Here is a 12,083-nt window from a genome sequence, read left to right as displayed (position 1 = left end):
TCCCACCGACCTCGGCTGGGATTGAACCCAGACCCATCGGAGTGTTAGAAAGCAGTCACGCTTACCACTACATCACCGGCGCCGGCTCAGAATATTTCCTGAATATCATTGGATTTTTTTTTATATATTGCGCAGTGTTCGTTTTTAATTGCTTATTTTTACTTTCCTGCATGAATTATTTTCTTTTCTTTAAGAACGATTCATATTTTACGATGGCTCATCCTCATGTTCAAGCATACATTTATCTCCTGGTTTCTGGAACTTTTTCAGTTTTTAAAAGATATATTCATTTTCTTTTTGGGGAAATAATCACGATTTTACAGCATGTTTGGATTTAAACAGTGATAACTGTGCGCTTTGTGTGGGACATTTTAGATTTATTTATCGCGGTTATTCAATATGACATTGCTCGTTTTGCCACTTTTATGGGAAAATATGTTCAACTGCAGGTGACATAGGTGAGTTTTTTAGTGTTCAAATTTCCTTATTTAGTGGAGATTCATCCTTGTTTAATTGAGCGTATTCTATTTACAGTTGCCCTTTTTGCCATTTTCACTGCTCACATTCAAATTATTAAAAGAAGATTTTTATTTGTTTATAGCCTGTTCCTTCAGTTCTATTGCAACTTTTTTTTTGTTTATTGGTGCACCCCTGTAGTATTTAGTGGCCAATTTGGATTTTTTATTGCTCATTTCACTTTTTTTTCAATGATGATTAATTGTGCTGCCACCATCAGGCTGTGCGTGAAACATGGTGAACAATTTCTTACCCTTGCACATCTATGAAAATCCCATAAGATACTGCCAATATTTCCGTGAAAAGACGGCGGCTTACTGGTACCATGGTGGAATGAACAGATAAGACAAAGTCCGCTAGATTTCAAGGACAGATTGTCAGATGCTTATGGGATTTTACCATAGGAGTAAATAGTTGCAGAGTCGGCGTCAACATCAATGCTTACGGAGCATTCAACCATATATCTGCTTTTCTTTAATAAGGGCCAATGCCGCAAACGTAAACAATTACTTTTTCGGCGAATTTCTCGAGAGTGAAAACTCACTCAAGTAAACCACCACGATGATTGTGTGGAGCGAGAGTCCCCCTATCCGATAGAATTGGCGGCTTACATTGATTGACTTTGAACTACGAGAAATTTACGAAAGAAGCCATTGTTTACGTTTTCGACATTGGTCCTTATGAACGCTGAGTGTCGATATCACGAAAAAATTTGTTTTGACACATCGATGTCCAACTATGCGAGTTATACCACTGAGGCAAAATAAAAAAGGGGTCAACTTTAGTCAGCAATTTTCCATGAAGTTCAACATATGTTATGTGCATGTACTCAAAGAGAAAAAATTTAAACAGATTCCAGTTAATGACTAACAATACAGGCAACGAAAATAATGCAATCTGGTACTCCAACGTTATGTAGGATTCTTAACGAGTTCAGAGCTCCACCGTAGGAGGGGTAAGCCTCCGCCGGCAGAGATGTCCCGACAGTCAAAAGAAAGTTAAGGAGACCTAATTGTTGTTGCATAGTCCAGCGTCCTCGAGGAAATAAAAAATTGGTGGGGTTGTGTACAAGACACGACCGCAGGGTTGACGTAGACTACTTTAAGCTGTGTAGTGAAATTCTCGTGCATTTTTTCTAGATATATTTCGGTCCTATATACATATTTTGGATTTCCTACTTAGTAAACCTTGGTTATTCAGGACCTCATAAAAATTCATTTGGTTCCTAAATAACAATCAGATATGAGTAAGGCTTTCTTCAGGTGATACATTTAAGCGTCCAACAATGACCGTCATGATGGCTGATATTCCCTATCACTTCAAGATCTCTAGGACGGTTGTGACATCACTCATGAAATTGAAACTCCTTGTGTACTGGACTGCAACAAACGTGAAGTTCCAGTTTCTTAGTTATAAGTTTTGTGAGAGCTGATATCTGTACTCTTGAAATGTTTCTATGGTAATGAGATTGATCCTCAGCGATTCAACTGCAAAACGCTAAAAATAAATGCACACACAAAAACGGAGTGCACAATTTTGCATCAATGTTATGCAACATTTCATAGTTGATCGAGATGATATCAATTAGCCATGAATCCCTCCAATAAGTTCTCGGTACATCTTTTATCTACCGATTGAACAAATAAAAAAAAAATACGAAGGCTGTGTTCCATTTGGAAAATTTTCACTTAGATTTGACACTTCGAAAATAAATTAAGATGTTGGAAAACCCCTCTGTTGTAGATCGGCCGATTTTCGCGTCTGTCAAATTGATTCCTGTCTGTCAGAAATAGGTCTCTGGCAGAAATAGGTCTGCTGGAATAGCAGGTTTATTTGAAAATTTTCCATCTATCAAATTTAAGTAAACATTCACCAAATGGAACACAGCCTTAATAACTTGAGCACAGGATCGTTTCTTGTTGTGTTTGTCGTATTAGATGCTAGATAAAAACTTCTTTTATCGATATGTGTGCTGAAAATAACTGGGCCGAGTGGATTCAAGGAGAAAGTCGACGAAGAGATTTTTTCAGTGTTACTTAGGACCTAATGCAATGTTCAGCTTGAATTGTTTCGCTTAGCTTTAAACAGAAAATCGATGAAGAGAATCGAACATTACAAGTAGGCCCTTTTGAACGCTCAATGTCGAATTTCAGAACCTAGCACTGAAAATAAACTCGACGGTACCTCGAGATAAGCATTGCAAGTCCCTCCTTCTTGAAGAATTATGCAAAAAAAAACTGGGGTTGTATAAAACATTCTATAGCATAATTTTCCAAGTATGAGGGACTTTCATAGCTAATCTAAAAGTATAAATAGAGATACCGTCTGATAATGTATCATATTTTTATCCTTTTTATCACCACAGAAACATCCCGTTCCCGTTTTCTTATGCAAAATAATGAATGCGCACGAAATCTTGAAAAAACCATACTAAGATTTTTTTTAATTCAATCAATACATTAAAGATGTACCGATAATTAAATGGAGGGATTTCAAGCTAAAATGTTTTGATCGCGAAATATTGATGATCAATACCGAAATTGTCCAACCCGTTGCGTGTGGTGTGCTGCTGGTTTTCAGTGTTGCTCAGTGGGAACTTTCATAAATAACGTAGTAGTTGAGGGAGGAGAGGGGTTTCAGAAGTTGGGACCGGCCATGTATTAGGAGTATTGCAAAACACGCTCCGAGGGGGAAAGGGGGTTAATTGGTCAAAAATATACGTAATTTATGGCTGGCCCTAATTTTACTTCCAAGGCTGTGTCGCGATGGGTGAGTTGAATTTAACTCGTGTTTAAAAGTGTCAGATGAGTTATCGAATAACCCTGCTATACGAGCGTGGTTATTTCGGACCGACTAAGGCTGTGAACCATTTGCCGAGTTAAATTTAACTCGTGGTTAAAAGTGACCTTTCGAAAGTTATTTCTTATGAGCTTGAGCTTGCTTGAGCTTGATTGACCGCCCACGGTTGCTACTCTGTTACTGCCAGATCAGCTATAATTACACAGAGAACCAATAGACGATGCTTGGGACTAGCAATCATCCTCAATGTGTAAAAACTGGTGATCTTAAATTAGGCAATACCAGCGCCGGCCGCGCCCGAACAAAGTTCAAGAAAGGAATGGGAAGGATTGTGTTGACATGACACTCGCTTTGATGGAAGCCGAGAACACCTCTGCACTTCCATGAGGAATCACTGGGATGTTGGATAAGAGGGTTGGGTTTGCAGCAGGGTTTGTTTTGGTAAACGATAAGCTGAATTGATGTCCTAACGATCATATAACGCGAAGGAGCTTGGGACTAAACTCACGGTCTTCTGCTCAGTAAGCAAAAACGTTTGCCACTAGGCAGACGAGCACCTTTTTAATCACCGAGTTGCTGTTATTACCATGTAGTCATATTAACAAATAAAACGATTGACGAATCTTGAATGTGGATGGGCCTGAGATTACACTCATGATGTTCTGCTCAGTAAGCAAAAACGGTTGCTCTAAGGCCACCGAGCCCCTCATATCACATAATACCGTTGCTCAAATTTGTGTATCCATTCAAACCCGGAACCAACGACAACAACGAGTTACGCAAAATACACGATACACAAGCGATTTTACCTTAAATCTCTTTGATATGTAAGGACCTGGGACCGCGTTTTTCTGCTGAGTAAGCAGGCCACTGTAACCGACGATCTTTCAAATCCTTCATTAGGCCTTCATTATGTTCCACTTTCACGCGACGTTCAATGACAGGGTCCTATCCAGGATTACATCTGAAAAATCCAAATCTGGCCAACGCCCACCCTAAACCTGTTCTAATCCACCTGAAATGACTAACGAATGGAAGACTTTGACTACCCAGCCATGCAATAGTCTCATTCCGTGCCTTATGGCAATTTGATGATTCTATTGCGCTCATCTTTTGGCACCACCCAGAGGAGACTTGGTCCTGTACCCAATGCTTAACTTATCTCCATTCCACTCAGCTACTCGCAATTTCTTGTGATATAGTGAACGGAATATTATTATATGAGACAATTCAATGCAGACGTCTTTCCAAATTTGGCAGATCGATAGGTAATCGGTGAGTTACCACGATAGTTGCTATTCAACAACTCGACAACGTCCCATCGTCAACGCCTGCTATGAGAATTTCCCATTGCAGACGCCAACGAAATGACGTCATCGAGCTATCGATCAACTACCCTGGTTATCGCCTGGTACCTTATAGCACGATGCTAGGAGGCGAACCGGAAGAATCGATGAGCTACCTCTCCCCCCCCCCCCCCTTTCGAAAGTTATTTCTTATGTTCGAAAATCCCTGTGTTACCAATCGATCGGTTTTCGAGCAGAAGTCAGCCACGGTTGTCAAAATTTAACTTCTTGTCTGTCAGAAATAACCACACTCGGATAGCAGGGTTAATCGATAACTTTCCATCTGTCAAATTTTAACCAAAAGCTAAAATAAGCCACCAAATGTTTCAGAGTCTAAAAGTTAAATTTTGGTACCCGTGGCTGAGTTCTGTTTGAAAACTGATCAATTTCCGGCATTTCCGAACATTGAAAATAACTTACGAAATGTCACGTTTAACCACGAGTTAAATGTAACTCGGCAATTGGTACACAGCCCAAGAAGTATTTCTCGATTACTTTTTCAAAGGAACGTATCAGCTTTTGTAAACAACGCATTTGATCGTCGATTTGGCGTAGCTGGTAGCTCGCCCACGCATGCTAGTACTACCATCAGATAGGGGAAAATTTTCCCAACCTGCTAGCGGTGTTAGTATGTGGGGCGAGCTATTAGTTATGCCAAATCGACGATAAAATGCGCTGTTTACAAAAGCTGATGTGTCCTTGCGAAAAGTAATCGAGATTTGTAGTTATCATTCAGGCACGGAGCGCTTGCGCCATCGAGGCGACGCCGCTACCAGCAGCCAATGATCTCAACGGGAACGACGCGCAAAGTTCGAGGTGGAAAACTCGAACTCTGCGTGCTTGACAGGAACCGCCTTCCTACTGCTTCTGCTGTTGCTGCTACCCGCCGTCCGAAGCGAAAATAAATTGAGGCACATTAGCAGCGTTGTTTTATAACTTTTCTGATTCAAGCAGCACGATGTGCAACCAAATTGTACTTGATTATGTGGACTGGGTTTGGGGAGAACGTTTATTTCATGGAAACAGTAGTAAAATTCTCACTTTTTATTTGTCCATTTTTAAAACAGTTTTTATTGAAAAATTGAAAAAAAAAAAAGTTTATTGCAACAGCTTACGAAAGGTATTTCCTATCGATTGGTGTATTCGGATTTTAATTTCATCTATAAATGACAAAGCTTAAAGCGTTCAAAAAATTGCATCTTTTCGTGACGGTCGCAATTTTAGATTTTTGATTTACCCCCAGTACCTTCCCGTAAGACGTAGTCTACGTCAAAAAAAACTGTCGGTAAAGTGGATGGTTCGTCGCCCAGGATGTCTTTCATGCTGTTGGGAAGTGCATAAATACTGCTACTGTAGATGTTGGTATTGCGGACACAGGCATTGGACCCAAAACTATGGGAGATCCTTGTATGGCCTGTCCTTAGATGAGAACCCACCTTCTGGTCCCGTAGTTTCGGCATATCCGTCCACTTGCTCGTCGTTCCTTTGATTCTTCGGATTGGTACCACTCTACTTCCCAGGCTTCCCACATTTTGTGGACTATCCATCACTTTATGTCCTATAAAACCACTTAGTTGGTGTAACTTGGGCCAGCTGGTGCAGACCCTGCCAGGCTGTCGGTGTCGCTATATTCTGGGATACCGCAGTTCCCAGGGATCCAGGTGAACACCGTGTTCGGGGGTGTGGCCTCAACGATACCCTGTATACAGAGGTGAGCCGGGATCTCAGATGTAAGGGCTTGTATCACGCTGTACGAATCGGATAGCACCAGTATGGGCCGATCCGAAGGTGTTGCAACGACAACAAATATGGCTGCGGCTTCGGCGGAGAAAACCGAGCATTGTGGCGGTAGGCAGCTACTCAGCGGTGCTAAAAATCCGGCTGCTACAGGGAAAGCGATCGTGTATATGTGGGCATGGGTTGCTGTAAAAGCAGCAGTTCAGGTTGACGTATGCTGGCGGTCGGACGTACGTTGGTGTCTCTGCTTGAGTGTCGTGTATTTAACCGTAGTGCTTCATTATTTTGAAATTATTTTAGTCATCTTATGTTCCTGGCAAGCATGACAACCGTGGAAAGTGATTTAAATCCAAAATCTGCGATTGTTGATAGCATTAGAGTTTATTAAGTTGCGATTTTGAGTGCTTATCGGCGTGGCTCGAACATGGAAGCTTTCCGCCTGATGATAGTGTTAGTGTGTTTATTTAAAAGTTGTGCTACGATACAATCGGTTTTCTCCTCCTTGTTGTGTGCGTTTGTGTTGCAAAACAAAGCAACGGTCTTCGGTGTGATTGTGTTCGTATAAGAAAAATATTAGTGAGTGTGTAGTGCTGCCGTACAAATCTGGAAGAGCGGGCGATAGTTAGCTGGCGAGACGGCGATGTTATCATCTTAGGCGTGCTGTGGCATATGCTGACAGCAACGTTCAACTTCATGTGCGAAAAAAAACATCACGATGGCGATAAGTGGCATGGTGGAGAACTTGGTGAGAATGTTCCATTACAACTATGTTTTTTGATTTGCTGTTTTTTTTTAAATATTAGGTATCGACGTTTCCCTTCTGGTTACCCGATTTTTTGTTCAACCTCTTGTTTTATAAATTTTATTTATAAATGTAACTTTATTGTTCCCAGCATCCATTAATTACGTCACAATTTGATTATTATAAATAAACTTTCCCTTCTCATTTTCACTACGCTTTTCCTATAACATGGGCTGTTTGTCACAGATTTCTAGAACCCCCATCGACTCTTCTTAAAGCGTGACGTACTGAATGGATGGCCCCTTTTGATGCTGCTCGGCCTAGAAATTTTTCCTGTTTGTGTATGTTTCTTTCCCCATGACGATGTAAATGTAGTTGTCTCGTGTTGCTTTTGACTCATGACGTAGAGGAGAACGAGCGGTGTGAAACTGGTCGTCCCTTTCTTTTGCTCGTGTTTGTTTGGTACAACGTGGTGGACGAACTATTCAGTGTTTGAAACGAATTAGATTCTTCCTCTTAGCATAAACTTTTATGCGAGTTTTTATGTGCGTGGTGCTCCAGAGCTGCAGTGTACGGGAGCTTTTTTAACAAGTGTTAGCAGAATGACCGACGGTGCTTATAAGAGCTAGATGAATGATTTTCCATTTCCCTAATAATTATTTAAATCACTTTTGTCCAGATAGTATTTATTTATTATTTATAGGTTGTGGACCAGGTTTATGTTTTGGTACTTCACATTGTAATCAAACGGAATACATCATTGTTTAACATCAATATTTCTCATTTTGTTTCAGTCAAATTAGAAATCCGTTAGCCCACAATGCCAAATGATTGAATTAATATTATACAACATACTGAACAATATTACACAAAAAGCATTATTTACTATTGGCCTAGCTTAGCTGTAAATATGTTGATTTCTTGAATACAATTTTTCAGTTCAACATACCTGCATACATTTGTCAAATTAATTTTATTTGTCATTACCTTGATTATTCGTTCAAATATTAATTTAAATTTTATTAGGTAGTCGCGAGGGACGTCAAGTGATCTTATGCCCGCCTTAATTGAAGACACCAACGTGTTTGAGGTATATCCCGGATTCCATGGTCTCTACAAGGTTGTCTGTTGAAAATTATACTTATGTATTAATTTGTTTAAAATCAATGTTTCTCCAAAGTTGCAGACAACAAATTATTGTTATGAAATTTCATTCCTTAACAATAAATGTTATTTTATATTGGCTAAAATGATGATATGTTCTTTTTTTATTTATTTTTTTACATAATTTTTCAGTACAACAAACCTGAATATATTTTTCATTTTGATGTTTAAGTTTTTTTTTTCATTTTTAGAATAAAGTTAATGATTCGGTATGATCCTTGTGATTTTAAAACATTAATGCATTGCTATCAACATGAAAACATGTCAAACAAATACTAATTAATACACTATTGTATCATAATTATATTAACGGATCTTCTCACAGTAGCAGCACATTGAACCCCTAGTGGCTTTAGATGGGATTGATTACAAGTCTTCAGAAGTAAGTGCCAATCTTTATTCCATATTGAAATTTGGGTAAATAGAGAATGTTTTTGATTATTTCATTATTCTTTTTCAATCGTTGCTACAATGTCATCTTTTATTAAAATTATATGTTCGATCAGACTGCATATTATTATTATTATTATTATTTCATCTCATTATATTATGCTTCATTTTTAATTACAAATTATGTTCGTTCATCACATTATGTATTGTTTAATAGTATTGTACTATGTGTAAATGTTACTACAGACTTCATGTTATATTCTATTATTATACATGCTTATTTATTTATTTTACTATTATTCCTTACTCCTTCTTTTAATATGAAATTGTGTTATGTAATATTAATTTTATTTCATCCGTTGATGGTTTATTGCATCATGGCATTAGTTTTCAAATTATGTGATATTAGCTTTTTATATTCAATTCATGGTAAAGCACTTCAGATCATCCAGGGCATCTGTAGGAGGGATTCCGTTTTCTAGTTATCGGATTCCAATAATTAAAATTTTGATATTCAATGACAGCTGAATGATTTTATTTATTTTTTTTTTATTTCAGAATTAACATAACTGCAATATATAGATACATACATTTGTTTGATATTATTGCTCATATACTGTCTGCGGCTGTGGAATAGTTCTAGCGACGTTTCATCACTACCTGCAGCCCCGCATTGCCAAAAGCATTCCAGTCGATGGTGTGTTATAATGCAATTCTTCTTTACCCAACTATTGTATTGCTCCTCTCAAACGTCAATTGATTGCATGTTAATGCAATTAGGTGTTAATTTTCCATCCGCTGATCCGAGTTTTTCCAAACACTGTTCTTGTTTCTATGTTTTCAGCCTTTTTTTCAACTTTTTCAACTTTTTTCAGCTCTTCAAAAGAGAATTATCTTTAGATTTGTATTGTAATAATTTATTTTTTCAGCATTCGTTCAGGTTAATTCAATAATAGTCTAATGCATCGTACTTTGACGCGAAGCGCTGTGCATTAGGAGATGCTCGATGACCCTGGAGGGATCGTTTTTGCTTACTGAGCAGAAAATCATGGGTTCAATCCCAAGCTCTCCGTCGTGACTCTTAAAATTCATGATCACTAAACAAAATAAATATGTTCTTTCGATAGCCGGCTATGTGTTGATTGATAACAATGCATTTAAAAGATGAGAGAAGGTAGGCACCATTTTATTGTTCACTTTATTGTATTTTATTACTCATCGAAATTAAAATTAAGCAGATAAGGCAGAGGAAGCAACAACAATACTTAACATTATATGCTTATAATTATTATACAGGTACCAATGACCAATGATTTATAAATAACAAAACTTGTTTATTTTTTTATATTTTGTATTTCACTACATACATTATATAAATTATACATTGCATGATATACTATTACTATCAGCTTAATATTTCAGTTTACCCAAGCAAGTCATCGAAATTAATATGAAGCTGATGAAGCAGAGAAAATAACAACATTAAATAATATTATATGTATATAATTATTAAGCAGGTTATTCTCGTCATGTTAGTTATTTATCACAATTTTTAGCATTATTGTTAGTATCATTTGGGCAAAATATATTTAATTGCTTAATATATCCTATACATTTCAGTGTTGCATCCACTTACCATTGTGAGCTGAGGAGGTATAGTGCTGCATCTTATTATAAGTAAAATACTTCTTCATTGCAGTAGCAACTCTATTATCCATATAAATGTATTTCATTATGTAATATTTTAATGTTCTGATATATTTCTTTTCTCCACTGCATATATTTTCATTATATAAATAAATACTGGGTTGGGAGGGAGCATCAGGGTATCATTCAAACTGAAACTGGACAATGGTATGATTGACAGCCGGAGTCTAGGAGGGAATAAACACTATCATTTTCTTTATCCTACCGATTCGATTGTGATGGTGTGAATTCTACTCCAACAGTTTCAGGGCGATTGACGCGCCCTTCTTAACAAACCATCCAGTAGGAAGCTTAATAAGTATTGCGAATTGTGTTATTCGATTTGTTGGAGCGTACCGTTGGAAGGAGATTCTTAAATTCCCGTGGATTTCGCGTAAGTGTCTCTGCTTACGGGTCCGCCCTTCCGTTTTTGGCCCTTCATACAGCGATATTGTGAATTCAGATCGGTAGCTCAAATTGATCTTGCTATTAAGTGGAGCTGCATCCAAGACAAGTCTTGAAAGGATGGTGGCTACCTTACATACATACATACATGGGTTGCTGTAAAAGCAGCGACTTTCATTGCTATTACTGCGGTTATACCAACAATCAATACGAAACTAACGATTTTAAATTGGCTCACCACTTTAGTAGCCTATTGGTCCCAAGCAAACGATTAACGTACCCTATTCTAGTTGAAATTCTATTACTACACTATGTTTGTTTTGATTCGCTATGAAAGTTTGACAGATAACATCAGGGGTGTGTGGATTCATGCAGAACATGCAGGGGTGAGTGAAATAGCTTGGAACTATTTGGGACTGTTGTTCTGGTACTGAGTGAGCCAAAAATAATAATGATTTTCTTCGGGACCCAGTGGTCTTAGAGTTACCTCTATGGTTATACCATGGAGGTAACTCTAGGACCAGAGGGTCCCGAAGAAACGTACTCAACTTTTTGACTCAGCTCTGGTATTAAATATCTTCGGTCCCAAGCTAATCGATGCACCTCTCGAAACCGAGCTTGGAACATAGAAAAATCCACGAGCCCCTCATTTTATCTGTCAAACTTTTATAGCGAATCAAAACAAACATAATGAAGTACTAGACTTTCAACTAGAATGGGGTACGCTTATAGATGTACTTGGGACCCAGACAACCAGAAGTCGTATAACAATGTACAGACAGTATCGTAAATTGCTACAGGTTAAGTCAAAATCGCATATAAGAATGGCATACCTCGCATTATGTTTAAGTTAAATCGTATAGAATGCAAATTTTCGACTTATATGCGATGGCTCAGTTTTTCGTCGTACTGTATCATAAATTAAATCGGATTACATCGTAAGACTTTTAAAAATGAATTTGTTATTACAGATTAAATCGTATATGATGTTAAATCAACTCGTTTAAAATTAAATGAAAATATGCACGTATATGGCCTCCACTTTTGTACGTATAAGCCATTTCTTTGCATTGTATACGAGTTGTTTGTTTGTATATATGTTTGTATATCACGAAAACAACTTTGAATATACGTGCATTCTGGTTGTCTGGGGACCAATAGGCTAGTCAAGTAAAGAGACAATTTAAAATCGTTAGTTGGTTATACAATGGCGGAAGGGCAGAATACCCGCTTCGATGCATGCGCGGCATCGGCAGACGTTGACGGAATAAGACCGGAGATAATCCGAACGTAGGTGT

Source organism: Ochlerotatus camptorhynchus, unplaced genomic scaffold (assembly GCF_037179485.1).
Source record: "Ochlerotatus camptorhynchus isolate MF236.1 unplaced genomic scaffold, CSIRO-AGI_Acam_v1.1 ptg000080l, whole genome shotgun sequence".
Lineage (NCBI taxonomy): Eukaryota > Metazoa > Arthropoda > Insecta > Diptera > Culicidae > Ochlerotatus > Ochlerotatus camptorhynchus.
The sequence above is the reverse complement of the archived record's forward strand: the minus strand, read 5'-3'. Positions refer to the sequence as shown.